This window comes from Pinus tabuliformis, chromosome 9, assembly GCF_031772625.1.
Source record: "Pinus tabuliformis cultivar Carrire ecotype Pingquan chromosome 9, CPIR1, whole genome shotgun sequence".
Classification (NCBI taxonomy): domain Eukaryota; kingdom Viridiplantae; phylum Streptophyta; class Pinopsida; order Pinales; family Pinaceae; genus Pinus; species Pinus tabuliformis.
The window spans coordinates 580,740,008-580,760,867 of NC_142307.1; the positions used below are offsets into that span (position 1 = coordinate 580,740,008).

Below are 20,860 nucleotides of genomic sequence, written 5' to 3' on the forward strand. Positions count from 1 at the left end.
ACCATCATATATTTTATACACCATATTTTTAAACAATATTTACATATTAAAAAATAATATTCACTATTTGTTTTTTCTTTAGTATACCTTTATCTTTATCTGACACTTTCAATTTTAGTCTAAATAAAATATTAATAGAAATATCTTTATCGTCATCTCATCCTCTTATCCGCCGCGTCCCATACAACGCACTCGGCCATAATTTCAAGTCTGACTCAAAAGTGACAATAAATTATCTGTATCTCTGTGAGTCGTCCCATTGCGTCTCCCACAATATAGTCGTCGAAAAGGCGGCCAGACAAAACCACGGGCTAAGATGACACGTCAACGGTATACTGTGTCGGTCGCCTGACAACAGCGAAAAGAAACCGCACCAGACTTGCACTGAATCTGCACCAAATCGTTCCGTTTCGCTGTGTCGGTCGCCTGACACCAGCGGAGGCAAATCATAAGAAACCGCAGCAGACTTCCACTCAATCTGCAACAAATCGTTCAGTTTCGCGAGAAATCCCGTGAGACGTGTGATGTGATTATAAAAGTTTAAATAATTAATTAGTACATAATTTTATATTATTAACATTTCGCTCAGCCCCCGGAACTGTAATATATTTTATATTATTAACATTCCGCTCAGTGAGGCTTCCAGAATTTGCAATGCTGCAAAGAAAGGGTTTAACTGAAGAAGAAACCTGATCTTATTCAGCTGTTTCAGCCTGTCGAATAGTATTTCTTTGTGCATTCGGTAAGCTTCGGTCTCTTTCTTGAAATTAGACGTTTCGTTTGATTTTTCTTTCTTTCTTGCGACAATTTGTCAGGATTATTAAACGTCGGTGAAGTTGCAGTTTTCTTCATAGTTTTGCCATGTTTGGCTGTTCTATCGGCAAGAGTCGGCACGGATGACTCAGGCGCTGTTTATCTTTGGCTGTAGCCAAATAGTGCGAGTTGTATTACGAATTTTTCATTTTATTTTCTTCGAATTTAGCGATATTTAAAGGATATTGCGCCTTTCGGAACGGTGCTTTGTCTGTTTACGCTGTCGGAATCTTGTAAATCTTAGGCCAGGGGTTTCCGATGTTCCATGCCTTTGCTGAATCTTTATTTTCAACTTTTTATTGCTTATTTTGTGAAACAATTGCCTTATGCCCAAAAAGTTCTGCTGGATTTTGAATAGGTTATGTTATTGAAACCCTGAAGTCATTAGATCTTTAAAAAGGTTGGAAAATGTTCTTGAATCATTTTAGGATCTAGTATTTTCCCAGATATTTCGTTCGTTTAGTATTTTTCGCTTTTTTGAAATCAAAGTGGAAACCAAGCATGAATCCAAGATATTTCAGTAGTTTAATAATCCTCGCGTATTTCCAGTGTCTATGGCCGAAATGTTTTTGTGTTTTTCATTTTAATATTAAAAAATGAAGTTAAATTCAGTAGTTTTTCCTGAAATTTCAATCGTTTCGTATGCCTTGCCGTTTTTATTTATTTTTATTTTTACATAAAAGTTGAAATTACATGGCGTAATGCTCATACCGCTTCATAATTTTCTTGCTTGATTTTTCATAGATCCCAGAAAATGATCCTACTTGGAGTAGTCGCACATTTGTTGGAGAAATATATGATAATTTTGACCAGAGTTTTCGCGCAAGCAGTGCGTCAATCTCCTTTCCCGAGGCGCATGCGAGTGTTGATTCTTCGTAGAATTCCCTTCTCTCGGTCTCGTGCTGCGGTGAGCTTATAAATTACAAGTAATCTTCATGAGTTTGGGGTTTTGATTAAAGATTTTGTGTCTTGGTGGTCCGTGAGGAGAGCCGTCCTGCACAGAGGCAGTAACCCAACCTCAAAAACAAGCTGGGAATCTTAAGGTAGTAACCGAACCTCAAAAGCAAGCTAGGAATCTTTAGGTCGCAGTCTCACAGCAGAAACTCGAGAATATAGGTTCTGAGAATCGAGATCCGGCGGTCGAGCAAATGTGCCTACAGAGAAATCTCTAGCTAAGGGCCCATCTTCAAGCTAAGAAGAGGTATTGTATTCAGTGCAATGAATTTTATCTAACTACAACTTTGTCAGATTCAGAAAGATCTTCGCGCAACAATGAATATATGTACGCTAGGATTATACCAAAGGTTTGGAACTTTGTTTTGAGTTTAGGTTTATCAATTTCTTTGCCGATGCGTGTGGGATTGAGCATTTAAAATTTTAAATCTTCAAACAAGCAAAAGTACCATATGAGAATTTTTATATGTTCTGGAATTGCTAGAGCGTTCTGTATCAGTTACTGCCAGAATATATGCAATGAAACGAAAGCAGTTGATAATCAGAAAGATCATAGATCCACCTTCGGACGTGGGAGATAACAAAACAACTATGTCGATTATGAGTGCGTTACACATTCTCATAAACTGCGATATATTCGGATATTAAAATGTTAGAACTGCTTACTTTATACACTTCGCTTTTTTAATACCATCTTATCAAAGCCTCGCACTTACACATTGAAATTATGCGAAGAAATTTTATGCAAATGGCATTATTTTATGTTTTGTTTTGAGGGTTATTCTTGGCCTCCCATGGAATTATGATGATTGCCATCCCATTCCCTCATATCTAGAGCCTTGACATGACATTATTCTATTTTATGTTCTGATGGTTATTCTTTGTCTCCCAACCTCCCAGGAGATTATCAAATATTGCCATTCGTTCTTATCTAACCCTAGACCCTCGAGTTCCAACCTTTGATATCCAAATCCTACTGATTGAAGTCTCCATTCGTTCTTATCTAACCCCAAACCCTCCACTTCCAACATTTATATCCAAGTTCTACTGATTGATTGACTTCGAACATGTGATATCCGGAGTCTTTGACTTCCAACATTTGATATTCTAAGTCCGGAGTCTTTGACTTCCAGCATTTGATATTCTAAGTCCGGAGTCTTTGACTTCCAACATTTGATATTCCAAGTCCTACCGATTGATGTTCTGATGGTTATTCTTTACCGATTTACCGATTGATGTTCTGATGGTTATTCTTTACCGATTTACCGATTGATATCCGAAGTCCTCGACTTCCAACATTTGATATTCTAAGTCCTACCGATTGATGTTCTGATGGTTATTCTTAGCCTCCGAAGAGATTATCAAGATTTTCCATTCGTTCTTAGCCGGATGAACCCCGAGACTAGCTGATATAACAAAACAGAGTAGACCTCTTCAACTATAACCTGCAGCAGATTACAAAACTCGCAATTGTTTATGCACAATAAATTCTCAAAACTATTAAAAAGAATCGTGCATTCTGTGCAAACGACTTTGCTGGAACAAACTGCCAACAAGCATAATATAAGTGTTGCCAGTAAAACTTAACATCAAACCAACAGAATACACGTCACATTTTGAATGCGTGGGACTATAAGCAGAGAAAAACCACATAAAACTTCAGCTAAACACTTTTAGCTAAGAGATTATCAAGATTTACACGTCACATTTTGAATGCGTGGGACTATAAGCAGAGAAAAACCACATAAAACTTCAGCCAAACACTTTTAGCTAAGAGATTATCAAGATTTTCCATTCGTTCTTATCCCAAGTCCTACCGATTGATGTTCTGATGGTTATTCTTGAGAGTCCCAAGTGATTATCCAGATTTGGCATTCGTTCTTATGTAGATCCTTGACTTCTAACATTTGATATCTAAGTCCTAAGTCCTACCGATTGAATGTTCAGGATAAATCCTAGCATTTGCTCTCCGTCTCTTTATTATGTTATGTTAAGTTGGTTGGTGGATAAATCCTACCATTAACAAAACATAAACCTTTCCTTTACTTAATTTTAACTTTTGCTCTTCCTCTCTCTTTATTATGTTAAGTCGGTCTCTCTTTATTATGTTAATTATGTTAAGTTGGTCTCTCTTTATTATGTTAAGTTGGTTGGTGGATAAATCCTAACATTAACAAAACATAAACATTTACTTTATGTTAAACTTGTTGGAATTTACATTACATTTGTTTATGTTAAGCTGGTTGGAATTTACATTACATTTACATTTGTTTTATGTTAAGCTTGTTTGTGATTGGAATTTACAGGATTCCACTTATTTAGATGGTTCAAAACTAAAAATGATAAACTACATGCGATGAACCACAATCAAGAATGAACTATAATAGATAAACGAACTACAATAGATGAACCACAATTAAGAATGAACTACCACAATCAAGAATTAACTACAATACTACAAGAATTAACTACAATAGATGATGAACCACAATTAAGAATGAACTACCACAATCAAGAATTAACTACAAGAATTAACTACAATAGATGAACTACAATAGATGGTTCTAAACGAACTACACTAAAAATGATAAACTACAATAAAAAATAAACAAATTACAATACAATCAAGAATGAACTACAATAGATGAACTACATCAATCAAGAATGAACTACAATAGATGGTTCTAAAAGAACTACACTAAAAATGATAAACTACAATAAAAAATAAACAAATTACAATAGATGGTTAAAATAAAAATGATAAACTACAATCGAAAATAAAGACTCAAAAACAAAAATATAATTAATCACAAATACATTTCGATAATTTCTAATTTCTGTATTGTGTTGAAATGACCAATTTATATATAACTTATATTTTTGTTTAAATTAATATAATTTCTAATGGCCAATTTATAATCACATGTACGCACATTAACCATTGTGATTTACGCTGATCTCCTGATTGTCATGGTTCGCCAATTGATATAATACCTCCCCGGAGATCTATCTCGATGATATTATGTTCTCGTCGGTATTGATTGCTGGCTTTAACTGGCTTTAAGTCCCACACAGGGATGGAAATTTGAGGGGCAAATTGTCTTTTATTGGGTGATTTATTTGTTGAAATTTTACAAAATCGCTAAAAGTTTTTAGCTGAAATTGTGGAAACTGGTCCAAAAAAAGCCGTGAAAACTGTCCAATTTAATGAATAAGTCTATTTTGAAATTCCAACCATGGTAACACATAACCTAGCTTTACTTCCGTTGGTCTTTTTCACTATTTTAATGTCTATATCAAATCCTACCTAGTGACTACTGGCCTTAGTTACTTAGCTCCTTTTCACCATTATAATGCTTATTTTTAACTTTACTGATTGTGCTATTTTAATAATATAAAATTATTATATTAATCGGTTGTTCTATTTTTAAGTGGTTATATCAAGTCTTTTCATTATTTTTTGACTGCTTGTGCTATTTAAATGATTATATCAACCTGGCAGTGTATATATGTCTATGATTGTGCTATTTTTATGAGAAGCGATTATATCAACCTGGCAGTGTATATATGTCTAAGATTGTGCTTTTTTTATGATAAGCCGGCTGTATCGTAGGATCGATCAATACTGGACTTTGAGTCAGTTTATTCCATTCCAGGATTGTTGGCTGCATGAAAGCTATTATTATTATGTTATTTTCGAAATCGGTTTTCCAGGCCTGAGTATATATATATATAAACAAAAGAAATTGGTTCTCAAAGAATAGCGAGTTTGTTTTTACCAAATTTGGAGTGTTTTTCTCAGAGGTTAGGAGTCAGGACATATATATAAATTCAGATCTTAGGCTATATATATGAACAAACAAAATTCTTTCTTAAGGAAAGAGTCAGATCTATATATATATATATATAAAAGAACAAAAACAAATTCTAGAGTAAGCTCACTCTTATCAAATGAGGCAAAAAAAAAGAAAATAGATTTTAAAAAAGGAAAGAAATTGATTTTAAAGAAAGAGTAAGTTTGTTCTTACCAAATTAAGAGGGCTTTTCTCATACCTTGAGCCATTAGAACAATTATTACGAAAACAATAGATTCTTAAAAAAAAATAGTTAAGAGTGCTTTTCTCAGATTTTTAAGTGCCATTACAACAATCATAAAAAAAAAACAATAATTAAAAAAAAAAAACAATAATCATCAATGCATTGTTTGACAACTCTCTTTTTAGTTAAGAGCGCTTTTCTCGGATTTTAAGCCATTACACCATTACAACAATCATCAAGAAAACAATAATCATCAAACTATTACAACAATCATCAAGAAAATAATAATCATCAATGCTTGTTTGACAACTCTCTTTTTAAGGTATCACTCTACAATATATTTAATTTCAGTGCCACTAAATATGGTGGCCGATGCTTTCTCTAAGGATGGACTAAATATTGGGGGTTGGGGAGTACCTCCCATAGATTAGAATATTTAGTACATATTCAACCTAGATAACCTGTCTTGGTTTCTTATCTAGGAAAAAGGATTTTTTTTTGTTAATTTTTATGCTCGAAGCTGAACATATGGTCTATTTGAGTCTTTTCGTGAACACATGGATGAACATGTACACCATTAAAATTCTATGTTTTGATTTAATCTATGTACTGGATTTTATCTAATAAAAGGTTGTCATTTTTTTATTTAAAAAAATTGTACTGGATTTTATATTTTAATAATACAATTTCTGTTTGTTTTTTTCCTCTGAATGTTTTTGATAACCATAATTAAAAAAAGATTCGACAAGAATAAACCATAATAATCAAGACAACAATAATCCGGCAAGAAAACGATAATCGTCAAGGCATTGGGGGTCAAGACAGCAATAATCCGGCAGAAAACAATAATCATCAAGGCATTGGGGATCAAGACAACAATAATCAGGCTTGTTCACATCGGTCTAACAGCAGGCCATGGGAATTTGCGTGGCTTGAGTGCGTTATACGCTTTACTCGACTCAGAAAGTCTACATACATTGACCTATCAATATTTTGACTAGCGAAGAGGCGCGGACAGCAGGGAAGTCTAAAATCGAATGGCCACAACTAACCTCTATCTCTAGTAGGGCGAGGGACAGGGTTCCAAACATGATGAACAGGGACTCAGAATAAGTCTCAGCGGCAGAGAAAGCATCTGGTGATTATGCAAGCAGAGAGTCTTGCAAGTGCCCGGCCTAGAGAATTGCGAGTGCTTGGCCTCTTTTTCTTTACTGAATGAAAATATAGTTTAAGAATGAGACTGTAAGAAACAAATGATTGATCTTAAAGCAATATAAATGGAACCTATAACCTGTCTATATGAATGAAAATATAGTTTAAGAATGAGACTGTAAGAAACAAATGATTGATCTTAAAGAAATATAAATGGAACCTATAACCTCTCTATATAAAGTTAAGGATGTTTCTCTTTTTCATATTACCCTATAATCATCCGGGCATTTGGGGATTTGAGTCTAAATGGGAAGATTATAATCATCCAGGAATTGGGGATTTGACACTAAATGGGGATATTATAATTGTTCTGCTCAACCATCCTCTCATTGAAAATTTATGAATTATTACGTTTTATGGATTTTTTTTAATTAATATATGATTAATTTAATTTAAATTAATAAATAATTTATTTATATTTATATATTTTTAAAATAAATTAAAATTAGTAAATTATTTATTTATTTGTATTTATTTAATTTCTTTTAAATAGAATTTGAATTTTTAACTTATTAGAATAATTTAAATTATATTCGAGATGAAATTTACCCACTCTTGAAATTTAATAAATTGATTAATTTTTATTTAATTTTCTTTTTAAATCATTAAAAATATTAAGAATTTATTAGAATAATTTTGATGAAGTAAATATAACTCAAGTGTAAGATTACATCCAATAATTTGCAATAGATGTGAATTAGGGAAATCATATGTAAAGATTGATAGTAGCTATAACTCAAGTGTAAAATTATATCCAATAATTTGCAACACATGTGCATTGGGGAGATCATATGTAAAATTGGATTGGAAATTAGATGTAGACTAGGCCTAAATCAAATCTAGTGGCTTTTTTGAGATTGAATTTATTGGTTGTCATTATAATCAAGAATAAGAGATATATGCTAATTTACAAGTTAGATGTAGACTAGGGCTAGAATCAAATCTTCTACTGAGATCAAATTTATAAATTGCCACTATCACTTGAGAGAAAGACTATATCTAATAGTTTGCAAGTTAGATTTAAATTAGGCTTGGAATAAAATCCATTGACTAGATTGGAATCAAATTTATAGATTGCCATTATGACTTAAGAGTATATTCAATATTTTGCAAGTTAGATATATCATGAATTTTCAAGTTAAATATATCATATAAATTGCCATTATCACTAGAGAGCAAAGACTATATCCAATAGTTTGCAAGTTAGATCTAGATTAGGCTTGGAATCAATCCATGGACTATCGATTGAAATTAAGTTTATAGATTACCATTATAACTTCAAAGTATATCCAATAGTTTGCAAATTAAATATATCATGGTTTTTCAAGTTAATATATTATGAGTTTTCCTTTTTCAAATTAATATATTATGAGTTTTTGGTTGAAGTAATGTTAAGTCAAATAGTTTGCAAATTAGATATATCATGATTTTTCAAGTTAATATATTATGAGTTTTCCCTTGAAGTAATGTTAAGTTAAATATAGCAGAAACTTGTGACTTATATAGGGTTGAAGGTGTCTCCAAGTACACATTTGGATTTGGAGTGAAACATTGAAACATAATACAATGGACATTTTTTTTGAAGAGTTTATCTTTATAATATTATCACATTATCTTAACTTATTATTTGTAAGAATTGGATTTTGATTAGAAATGACATAGAATTAAAATATTTTAAATAAACTTATAAAATTTAAGACCAATCAACTGAAAAATATATCCAAAAAAATCCAAACAAAAAGTCAAAATGTCAATGAATAAATAGTCTAAATATTAAATTACACTTTTATGAATTGTTGACTGTTTATCTTTATATAATATTATCACATTATCTTAACTTATTATTGGTAAGAATTGGATTTTGATTAGAAATGACATAGAATTAAAAGATTTTAAATGAACTTATAAAATTTGAGACCAATCCATTGAAAAATATATCAAAAAAATCCAAACAAAAAGTCAAAATGTCAATGAATAAATAGTCTAAATATTAAATTACACTTTTCTGAATTGTTGACTGTTTATCTTTATAGTGTTATCACATTATCTTAACCTATTATTTGTAAGACATGGATTTTATAGTGTTATCTTCTTTTTTTTGCTAATGCAAGAGTCAGACCTTCTATTCAATAATTACAAATAAAGTACAGTGAGTCGTACAAAATTCTCAGACTCTGAGAAAAAAGGAAAACTGCAAAACAGCTTTATATCATCCCTTTCTAAACAAAAAACGAACCTCCAAAGAAGGAAGGAAGAAAAAGGAGAAGGACCGAGAATAATTCCTAAAAAAGCATCAGAAATGCCCAGAAACCCACCCGAAAGCGAAGAAATGGGTTCTGAAGCCCGAGAGGAGAACCTCGGATCCCCCAAAAAACATCGTCACAAAATGATAGGCTCGTCCTCTAAAAAACTCAACCGTGGGACATGTCCAAACCAGTAGACAGTAAAGAGACCCAAGCCGCAGGAGAAAACAACCTGCCAACAGCCGGTCAATCCGCACTGTTGAAACACCTTAAAGAGATCTGACAGTGGAGCAGGATATCGCACCAACCAACTTACGCAGAAGTTAGCGTGTGATCACGGTGGTAATTGTCCCGACCCCAACGCCACATGGCACCACCTGAGTGGGATCGCTCCCAAAAAGCAGAAACCACTTACCACTTGAGCTAGCTACGATCAATGGAAAACCACGCAGGTTGCGGAAAGAAAGCCCGGGAAAAGGAAACACAAGGTTTCGAAAGATGTGAAAGAATTGTAGGCCCCACAAAGCTGCCTCCTTAAACTTGACTGTTGAATCCAACTGCGAAAACTGACGGCACGGAACAAAATCGCAACGCCTATCTGAACGAACGATAGGGCGCGATGGGAGGTGGTATTTCTGACCATCCCTTGCCATGCATCAGGAGCCCAGTGGAATCGCTCCCACAATCCCTATACCACTTTCCACCCCGAAGCCCAGCGAGCAACCAGAAACCACTATGTGTCTGGTTTTCTCCCCCGTAAGCGAAATGAAAGAAACTGGCTGTCGTCCGAAAGAACCAACCATTCTGTTCGCGTAAGAACACCTCAGAACAGGTTTCCGAGACTGTCGCAGACTGGGAAAAGGACTCAGTGCTCCAAATCGAAGAAGTAAGGAGATAGGGCATCTCACACCCCAGTGAAGAGTGACCAGTTTGAGCATGCTCTTCACCCAGGAACCCACTGAAGTACTGAAAATAAACGTGCTTAGAAACCTTCATTCCATACCATTTACTCTGGCCCAGTAATTGAAAATCTCTCTGTCCTCTGCTGCTTGTTCATTGTAGAGAGCTTTAAAATTGCTCTAAGGTGCCTCCTGCCACATCAACTCAGTTCTGCACTTTGAATTTATCACACCTTGATTGGCCAGAAAATCCGCGAACTTATTGGCTTTTCTTCGAACATGCTTAAAACTAACAGTTCGAAGACTCAGAAGATGATTTTGAATTCTCTGATACACCTGAATTAGTCTCCAGTGTTTTAAGACCTTCTCTGGCGCTGTTCCACAACTGATTCTCTTGACCGCATTAATAGAGATCTCTGAATCTGCTTCAACAATTACATTGGAACTATGTGTTAGTTTCAGAAGCTCTAAACAATGCTCCAAAGCCATTAATTCAGCCATATTGTTGGTGGCTAGCCCTAAATGGCAGTGGAAAACAAAGATGATGTTTCCATATTCATCTCTTAAAACACCTCCATAACCTGTTGTTCCAGGGTTGCCTTTTGAAGCACCATCAATATTGCATTTTAGATAACCTTTCGGTGGAGGATGCCAGAAATTCTTCTCGGTTTCCATATCTTTTGCCTTTCTGCACTGTTCTTGGGGAATGAGCTCATGTAAACCCAGTTGTATGAGAGTTTTCAATTCATAATTAGTAGGAGGATTCTTGGGATAATTGCGGACAGTGGTGCTAACTGTCTCCTTAATTTTCTTCAGGATCAGGTTCAACAGATGAAGAGGGATAGTTAGTTCACCCTTGAAAATTCTTTTATTCCTTTCTTTCCAAACATTCCAGATAATGAAGCTTGGTGTGAAGGCCCAGGCCAAATTAAGGAGCTCATTTTCTGAGAAGTTCCTTCTCCACTTGTTTAGGGTGTTAATAATACTGTCTTTGTCTCTGTCTGTCTGTTGGAAAATAGTGGCAAAGGAATCCCACAACCAGGTGGTGAATGTGCAGCTGTTGAGAATGTGTTCCATTGTTTCCTCTTGGGCTTCACATAGCTAACATCTAGAGGGCCCAATAACTCCCCTTTTTCTGATATTGTCCCAAGTTAAGATTTTCTTGTGATGGACTAACCACATGAATAGCTTGATCTTCATCCACCCTTGATGTCTCCAAAGTTGTTGCCAGGAATTGTCCAGAACGCAGGAATCGAGATTCAAGATTATCCTCTTTGCTTCCCTAAGATTAAAGGTGCCTTCTTTATTGAGGCCCCATCTTAACTGATCCTGTCCCTCTGATACCAAGATTTTCCTTTGGTTTAAAATGCCCATGAGTGCCTCTGTTTTTGTTTTTATAGGACTCTCATCTCTGCAGTCTATGATTCTCCAGTTTCTCCATTTTCCAGTGTCGTGAGGAAGATTCCAGAAATCTTTAACTTTGATTAATCCTTGGGAGTCAGTTTCTTGCTTGAGGCTCATAAAATCCTCTTTTAATAGCATTGGTTCTTGTTGCCATTTATCTTCCCAGAAGAGAGCTAGATCTCCTTCTCTGATCTCCCAGAAACTGTTGTTTTGAACTAGGCTTCTGTTTTCCCAGGCTTTATTCCAGATGTAGGAGCCTTTTATGTTCCCCGACATTCTTATAAGATCTTTTTTTTGCCAGGAGCTTGCATATTTTTCTTTCCAGGTCATGGCCCATTGAGCTTCAGGTTCTTTAACCCATCTCCACCAGAGCTTGGCTCCCAAAACTTTACTTAGAATCTCCGGATCATCTAAGCCTAGGCCCCCATGACTCTTGGGTTTGCAGATTTTTTCCCAAGAAACCAGAGCCCATTTCTTCCTTGTTTCCTCTTTTCCCCAAAGGAAATCTCTTTGAATATTGCTGAATTGTTGTAACACTCCTTTGGGGGCTGGGAGGGCTGATAAAAAGAACATAGGGATAGATTGCAGAACGGCCTTGACCAGAATCAACCTGCCAGCAAGGTTCAACGATCTGATAGTCCATTTTTTAACTTTGTCTTGCATCTTGTTAAGCACCGGTTCCCAAATACTTTTGTGTAACGGCTTAGCTGTGAGGGGAATTCCCAAATATTTTGAAGGTAGGGAATCCCTCTAGAAGCCCAGAATTCTGGAGATATTTCTCTGAATGGCAATGTTAGTATTAAAGAAAAATATTTTAGATTTGGAGAGATTGACTTCCATACCTGACGCCAAGGCAAAATCAAGTAGGATTTTTTTGTAAGCCAAGGCTTCTTTGACTGTAGGAATACCTTGCAGCATAGTGTCGTCCACAAATTGTTGGTGAGTCATTGATTGACCATTCTCCGTTAACTGAAGGCCCTTAATTATTCCCACAGCCTTGGCCTGTTTAATGGACCTGCCCAGACCTTCCATCATGATGATGAAGAGAAAGGGAGAGAGAGGGTCTCCCTGCCTTAGACCTCTAGAAGGAGTGAAGATTCCTGAGGGCGAACCATTCACTAAAATCGAAAAGCTAGAAGAAGTAACCAAAGCCATAACCCATCTGATCCAGTTGTGATCAAACCCAAACGCAGAAAGGACCTTCTTGACATAGATCCAGTTCACCTTGTCATACGCTTTGGCAATGTCTAATTGCATGATCATACCAGCCTGTTTCTTGCTGGTAAGCGTGTGAACTACTTCATGAGCTTGAATAATGTTGTTTAGGATCTGTCTGCCTTCCACATAACCAGATTGTTCTCCTGAAATTAAAGAAGGGAGTACAGGTTTGAGTCTACTAGCCAGCACCTTGGATATAATTTTATAAACCACATTGCATAAAGCAATGGGTCTGAACTTATCAGCAGTCAGGGCTGAATCCTGTTTGGGAATCAGGGAGATGAAGGAGGTATTGAGGGCTTTCAGAATAGTCTTGTTCCTTCTGGAATCCTCTACCACATTCAGAATATCCCGTTTGACAATGTTCCAGCATGCCTTGAAAAAGTCTACATTGAAACCATCTGGTCCAGGAGCTTTGCTATTCTGCATGTCTTTAATAACTTCACTTACCTCATCTTCAGTTACTGGTTTATTCAGGTTAAAATTGTCCTCTCTAGACACCAGCTTAGGGATATTTTTTGTAATTTCCTTGATATATTGCTCTCTGTTTAGATTATTTTCCTCAGTGATGCCTCTGAAATGCTGCACCAACACTGTTTCGATACCCTTATGAGAGGTCTGAAGCTCTCCATTTTCATTCAGTATCGAAGAGATTCTATTGTGAGCTCTATTGGCCATGGTGGATCTATGGAAAAATCTGGTATTACGTTCACCTTCTTTGAGCCACTGAACTCGAGACTTTTGTTTCCAAAAGATTTCCTCTTGTTTGCATAATGTCTCCCATTCATGATGGTATTTATCAGCTTGTTCACTTTTGACTTTATGAAAACCATCCATGATCAGTTCTTGATTGAGTTCTTGGAGTTTGATTTCCACTAATTTTTTATCCACAAAAATGTTGCCAAACTCCTTCTTGTTCCAATCTTTGAGCCCGAGTTTGATGTGCTTGAGTCTTTTATGAAGGAGGAACATTGTAGTGCCCTGTATCTGCAAATCTTCGGACCACCATTTTTCTATTTTGCTGATGAAATTTGGGTGGGAGAGCCAAATATTCTCGAATCTGAAGGGTCTATTCCTGGGAGAATCAAACCCCTTGATTTCTAATTGAATCGGCTAGTGATCCGAGCCACCAAAGGGGAGAACACTAGCAATAATTTCTTTGTTTGTGAGCATAAGCTCCTCTGATAACAAAAATCTGTCTAATATGGAGGCAACATGTGCCTCCCCTCCTCTTTTATTGTTCCAAGTGAAACGACCATTGTGCGTTTCAGAGTCCACTAGTTTCATATCCTCTGTGAAGTTTTGGAATGCTATTGAATCTTTACTTAGTAGTCTAGTACCACCTTTTTTTTCCGAAAGAGATTTAATCATATTAAAATCTCCTCCCATGATCCAAGGAATTTCGTCATGTCTACTTCTAAGATCAACCAGGGATTCAAGAAACCTGAGTTTTTCATCTATTCTTTGAGGCCCATAAACGTTAGTGACCAGGAAGGTAACTGACACCCCAACTGGTTGAAAAATTATTGATAAGTAATTCCTGGATGCCTCCGCATCTATTATGCTGACTTTTAGTGGGTTCCATAGAGTTAGGATACCTCCCACTGTGTTCTCTGCTTTAACTTCTAGAAACTCAAATCTGTTAAGCCATTTGCTGTGGATCTGTTTTAATTTCTGAATAGAGCATTTTGTTTCCTGAATGAAGATAATGTCCGGCATTGCTAGTTTCATTCTGTTACTTAGCATTCTTTGCTTTCTTTTACTACCTAGACCTCTGATGTTCCAAGATATGAACTTCATAATTAAAGATTTGTAAAGGAGTAACTGGTTAGGTCTTTCATCTTACTCGAATCTATCATTAGCTTTCCACACTCCATCAGGAGCTCATTTTGTTTTTTTTTCTGCCCCTCTTCTTTCCTGGATTTCTAGTTGCTAATCCTGGAGTTGCTTTCATAGTTTTCACACCTCGGTGCTCTTGCTTGTGAATGTTTTTACCTTTATCCATCCCTTTTTCCTGAGCTTTCCATAAAAACAACTGCTGTATTCTATTGCACTCTTCTTGAGGTAGAGAGTCTATTCCTCCCTTGGTTCCCTGCATCAAGAATCCTTCTAGATCCAGGTTCTCCTTATCAAGTATTTCCAGTAGTTCTTGATCCTCCAGATCTATTTCACTTTGGGTCATTTCCTGATCCATTTCCATTTCTGTTTCAATCGTCATTGGCTCTTTTGGATAACCAGTATCTTGAGAATGTTTGTTGTCTTCTTCCTTTTCTTCTTCATTAGGACCTTTCTCCTGAGACTGGTTTTCTCTTGTGATTTCTTCATTCTCTTCTAGCACTTGAAACTTGTTCTGACTATTCTTCTGCGCCTTGTTGTGTTGTTGCTTTGGCCCCTTTTTTCCCACTTTCCCTTTACCTGTCACTTTCTGAAAGCTATCAGTCTCCTTCATTGTATCAGGTTTCCCTTTATTCTCTGTTTTACCAAGAGGGCAGTCTCTGAACAAATGTCCATGTTCATGGCATCTATGGCATCTGAATGGGATATGCTCGTAGTCCACTGCCTGCACCCATTCTTCATAAAAAACTTCCAAGATTACTTCCTCCGGAAGAGCACCTGATAGATCCATTTCCACACATATTCTTGCGAAGGAGGTATATTTTCCCCTTCTTGTGGCTTCAGAAGTTTTGATGAAACGTCCTAATTTATTGCCAATGGCAGTTAGCGATTCTGTTTGCCAATAATCCAGAGGTAGAGAATAGAGCCTTACCCAAACAGGGACTGAAGTGAAGGTTTCCTGCTCAGGAACGAAGTTCATCTTCCAAGGCCTCATATAAAGACCGGTTGCTGCATAAAAGTAGGGTCCTCCTTCAAATATTATGTCTTTGTCTTCGATGTTTGAGAATACTACTGTGAAGAATCCCTTTGACCCAAGATGTAGGTCAATGCTTCCTTTGGGTTTCCAGTGATACTTGATCCACATCTGTAAAGCTTTTTCAGTGGGCCAGAGTCCCATGAATTTACAGATAATGGCATAGGTTCCCATGTGTTCCCTGTGCGCCTGCAGAGCAGGGTCATTTAATATTATTCTAGGAGTAATTTCTGCTTTAGGTTTGCAGGGTCCCTTTTGTTTTTTGTCTCTTGCACCCTGACTCTTGTCTTCTTCCTCTGTGTCCTTTGTGCTACTATTTTCCTTGGTCTTGTTTCCTTCTGTTTCATTTTCCTTATCTTTGTTCCTGCCATCCACAAAACTTTTGCTACTGATTATCGGTGTTTTGCCTCTGCCAGCTGCCGCGTCTTTGTAGGAGGGAGTCGAGCTCCCTCCTCTTGCGCCCTCCATTAGAAACGAATACCTGCACAGTTCTGAAACCCTAATTAATCGCTTCCATCGAGCTCCGTCTGGATTTTATAGTGTTATCACATTATCTTAACCAATATTTGTAAGACATGGATTTTGATTAGAGATCAAATAGAATTAAGATTTTAAGCAAACTTATAAAATTTGAGACCAATCAACTGAAAAATATATCCCAAAAAGAGTCGAAACAAAAAGTCAAAATAATTAAACTTTTCTAAATTGTTGACTGCCCGAGAGTTTTTCTTCTAATCATATTATTTAGAGGATATTGAATCTTAGAATTTGGATTTGGGGATTTGCTCACTCAGGTTTGATCTTGGCTTCATCTGTATATTCACTATATACACACGACTTTCGACTCTTTCTCTTGCCGTTAAAGTGTGAGGATATTGAGGATATTCAATCTTAGAATTTGGCTTTGTGTATTTGCTCACCCAGGTTTGATCTTGTCTTCACCGGTAGATACACAACTTTCGACTCTCTCCCTCGCCGTAAAAGCGCGAGGTTTTCTTGTTGCCGTGGGATCACTATTTTTCAATTTCCACCCAGATTTTTAAGCTTTCTTGTTGTGGGATCTCTATTTAATGCCCACCCAGCTTTTGAAATTTATTTTTTAATTCCCACCAAGATTTTTAAATATTCTTCTTGTTGTGGGATGACTATTTCATACCCACCTAGTTTTGAGGTTAGTTTCGTGATGTAACTTGGATTGTTATCATCATGAGGAAAGTGGTGGAGTAGAATTATCTAACAGAGATGTATTTTAATCTGTTTTTAGTAATTATTTTAACTCGATTCTATTTTTACAAATCGTCCATTTATTAAATTTATAATTATTTCTTTACTTCTCTTAACTGCTGCTATTTGCTTTTAGCTTTTTTTTTTTTTTTTCAAAAGGTGGAAAAACCTATCAAACTCAGTTTGTCAAACCAACATTGAGGACAACCATCTCTGACTGCTATCCGCGAATGTCAGTTGACACATCACTGTTATCAAGGAAAACCACGCCACCTGAAATAACCCGCTGGTGGTCCGTAAGGGAGCAGGCTTCCACTCCTGCCAGATGCCTCTAGGTCTTGGGCCGTTAACCTGTTTCCTTACGTCCGAGGAAGACGAGCTCTTAGCCAAGCAGAAGCAGTTTTAGGGCATACTCCAGGCCCATATTTGCTTTTAGCTTAAGCTAGTTTAATGGACACTTATTTCATTAATGGATATTTATTTTATTATTTATTGGATATACAAATATTATTTTCCTCTGGTCCCTGAAATTGCTTGGAATTCAGTCACTGTTGGAATAAGAATGCAAAATTATGTAACTGGGGACATTTAGAGCTCCAAAAGGTTCAATGTGCGCCTCTACTTTTTGACTAGATTTTTGTTTGGATACCATTTTTAAATTTCGGTCTAAACCTCTATATCTTTACACAAAAATAAACTAATAAATAATGACAGAAACTACGGAGGAGTAGAAGGCCGTTATATATTTATGAGTTCGTGTTGCGCAGGGTGGTCAACGTGTGTGAAGAATATTGTTTGCAGAATCACAGTTGGGAAGATCATCTTGCCTATGTTTTTTTCATTTGTTTGTTTGTTTTTTTGTTAATTTGCTCCAAATTTTATAGGGATTTATTGGAATTACAAGTTTGAGGGTTGAACTCTTCACAATTTCAAAGTGTTCTAATTTTTTTGAGAGTACTGAATCCATAAATATAATTAAAAAAAACCAGTTTAAACAATACAAATTAGAATTTGATCATAATTATTTTCACTAAATTCTGACAAAAACTCCAAAATTTTTAAGAAGTAAACAACACCCATAAAAAAATATCTCAGAAACAAACAATAAAAAGCAAGTGGAGGCTAAACAAGCTCAACTCACAATAACTGTATAATAGTTACTTATGGAATAAGAACCCATTAATCAGCCGGTGATTAACCCACTTAATCTGATTATACTAGTAACCCACTTATCCTATTCATGGTAGAAATATATAGCGTAGTTTAATAAGGCTTAAATTTCATTTAGAAAATTATGAAAATTCTAAATCTTGTATATGGTTTTGGAATTTTAGGTTATAGTTTCAAAATTTTGTGAGGTTTAGAGGTTTTTGATAATGCTAAATCTATTTCCACTATAAAAAAAAAATAAGATTCAATCACTCCAAATAGATTCAACGCTTTTATTATCTGATTTAAAAAAAAAAAAGGGGATTCGAGCAACGCCTTGATAGGAATCCATGATGCAGTGGCAATTGCCTAGGAATGTATGCACCCTATCCATCATAAAAAATTAAATGCTACTATTATGAAAGTTGATCTTCAAAAGGATTTTGATTGTCTTGATTGGGGCTACCTGAGGCTGCTCCTTCACAAAATTGGTATTCAAGTCGGGCCTGCCGAGTGGATTATGGCCTATGTCTCAAATGTACATTATGCGGTTGTTATAAATGGCTATCCTTCGGAATTCTTCAAACTGGGGAGGGATCTCAAACAAGGCTGCTCATTATCTCCACTTCTCTTCATTTTGGCTATGGATGGGCTGAGCCTACACATACAAAAAGCTGTGGCAAAAGGGCAATTTCAAGCATTGCATATGGGGCGGGATATATATATTTCACATAGTTTCTTTGTTGACGATGTGCTCATCATGGGGATACTTAACAGGTTTGCATGGCTCTATCTTTTTAATATTTTTACTAAGTTTGGAAATGCCTCTGGATACTCATGAATGTTTAGAAATCCATCATTCTCCATGACATATGTGATGAGGAGATTATCGCATATATAAAAAGATTATTTGGTGTGGCTTCTGAACCATTGACAGGGGGTATGAAATACCTCAGATTTCACTTCAACCCCTGTAGCTATAAAGTCAGCGATTGGATGTGGCTCGTAGATCGTTTATATAAGAAAATATTTGGCTGGGAGTTCAGATGCTTATCTATGGGCGACCGTATCACCCTGAAACAAGCAGTGATAACTCAATTGGGAGTGTACTGGGCACACTTATATCATTTGCCCCTCACCATTATTAAAAGACTCAATAAGATTACGACAAATTTCATGTGGTCTGGTATGAAAAATCAAACAAATTCCACCTTGCCAAATTGGACCACCTCACACTTCCAAAGTGTATGGGTGGCTAGGGTATTTTGAATCTGAGAAGATTTGGCTGGGCACTATTACTTAAATCAATGTGGAGAGGGTTTTTCGGCGATGGCACCTGGGGCATGATCATTCGTCACAAGTATTTAAAGAACTCCGATTTCTCTGTTTGGATGTGCCGCGGAAGTATTGGGATCACTACAGGATCAACAATTTGGCTTAGTTTCTACAAAATTCACCGCTACTTCCTACAACAACTGGCATGGAAACTGGGTACTAGCCACATCATTATCATTGGTTTGGATCTTATTCAAAGGATTGACGCTACCTCCAATATATCAGATGGATTCATATATTGTTTAAATAACCGTGACATCTTCTTCTGGCATCAAGTCAAATAATCATGGTAAGATAGATGTCCTATTTGGAAAAGGGCATTAGAATTGAGATTAGACGAGCATATGGCGAGGGAATGGGAACATATTAGATCTAACATGCAACTTGCTAGAGTTCGTCGTGAGGCTGATAGGGACCAAATTGCCTGGACTAGCAAAATGAAGGAAGGTGGTGATATGGTGGTTGACACATATTTTACTCTCTGCCGTCAGGAGACATTACATCCTAAGGTATGTTGGTTCACAATCTTCTGGAAATCCAATATTCCCATAAAGATTATTCTTTTCCTTTGGCTGGTATGGAAAAATAAAAATATCACATGGGAAAACCTTGAGAAGAGGAATTGGTATGGGCAGCTGTTTTGTGTTATTTGCAGGGTTACGAAGCAGAACAATTTACACTTATTCTTGCTTTGTCCTAAGATTATACAACTTTGGCAAAATTTTTTTGATTATACTGGTTTCCCATATCAACAATATGATCATATCTATGACTGCTTAAGTTGGTGGAGCAAACAACAACCTACATGGTGCAACATTCCCCTTATTTTCTTTTGGGAGATTTGGAGATGGAGAAACAACATTATCTTCATCAACCTTAGAGATACCGAATCACTGGTGTTGGAGCGCATTATAAAGGGTTTCTCTATTTGCACTCTACAGGGTAAAGGACCAAAGGAAACCATCCATAAACCAATTGGCCCAAAGTTGGTCTTCTTGGCTGGCTATTTTGATGGAGCTTCACAAAGGAATAGGTGTGGATGCGGCTTCTTGATTGCCTACTCTCCGGAGCAAGAATTTTGGGTTCACTGGGGTGCTGGCAACAGTACGAACACGAAGACAGGAGTTATGGCACTCTGGGGACTTCTCTGGTTCTCTAGATATCTGAACATCCCTACTGTGCATATATTTGGGGATTCCAAGATTCTCATCGATTATGTTCTGGAACGGGCACAAATTTACCAACCCACGCTCCATGGATGGCTATTCCAAGTTCAACAACTTTGGACTTCTTTTATGGGCCCAACGATTGAGCACATTGGAAGGGAGTTCAAAAACAATAATGATATGAATAACAATGAAACTTGATCAAAAACTACATTTCATCTATCATTATCACCAACTTTAAATTTTAAAAGTCAGCAAATCAATTGTACTACCATGCATAATGATATTACAATATAAAAGATTTTCCCACATGTGGGTTGGCCTCATTCTAGGTAC

General features: G+C 36.3%; 1 long non-coding RNA gene across 1 annotated transcript; it reads left to right on the forward strand.

The window, feature by feature from the left end:
* Positions 1–229: 229 nt before the first annotated feature.
* Positions 230–2,070, forward strand: LOC149149888 (uncharacterized). Its single transcript, XR_016263773.1, has 2 exons — positions 230–742; positions 1,558–2,070. It is a non-coding gene; the product is annotated as an uncharacterized LOC149149888 (long non-coding RNA).
* Positions 2,071–20,860: the final 18,790 nt, after the last annotated feature.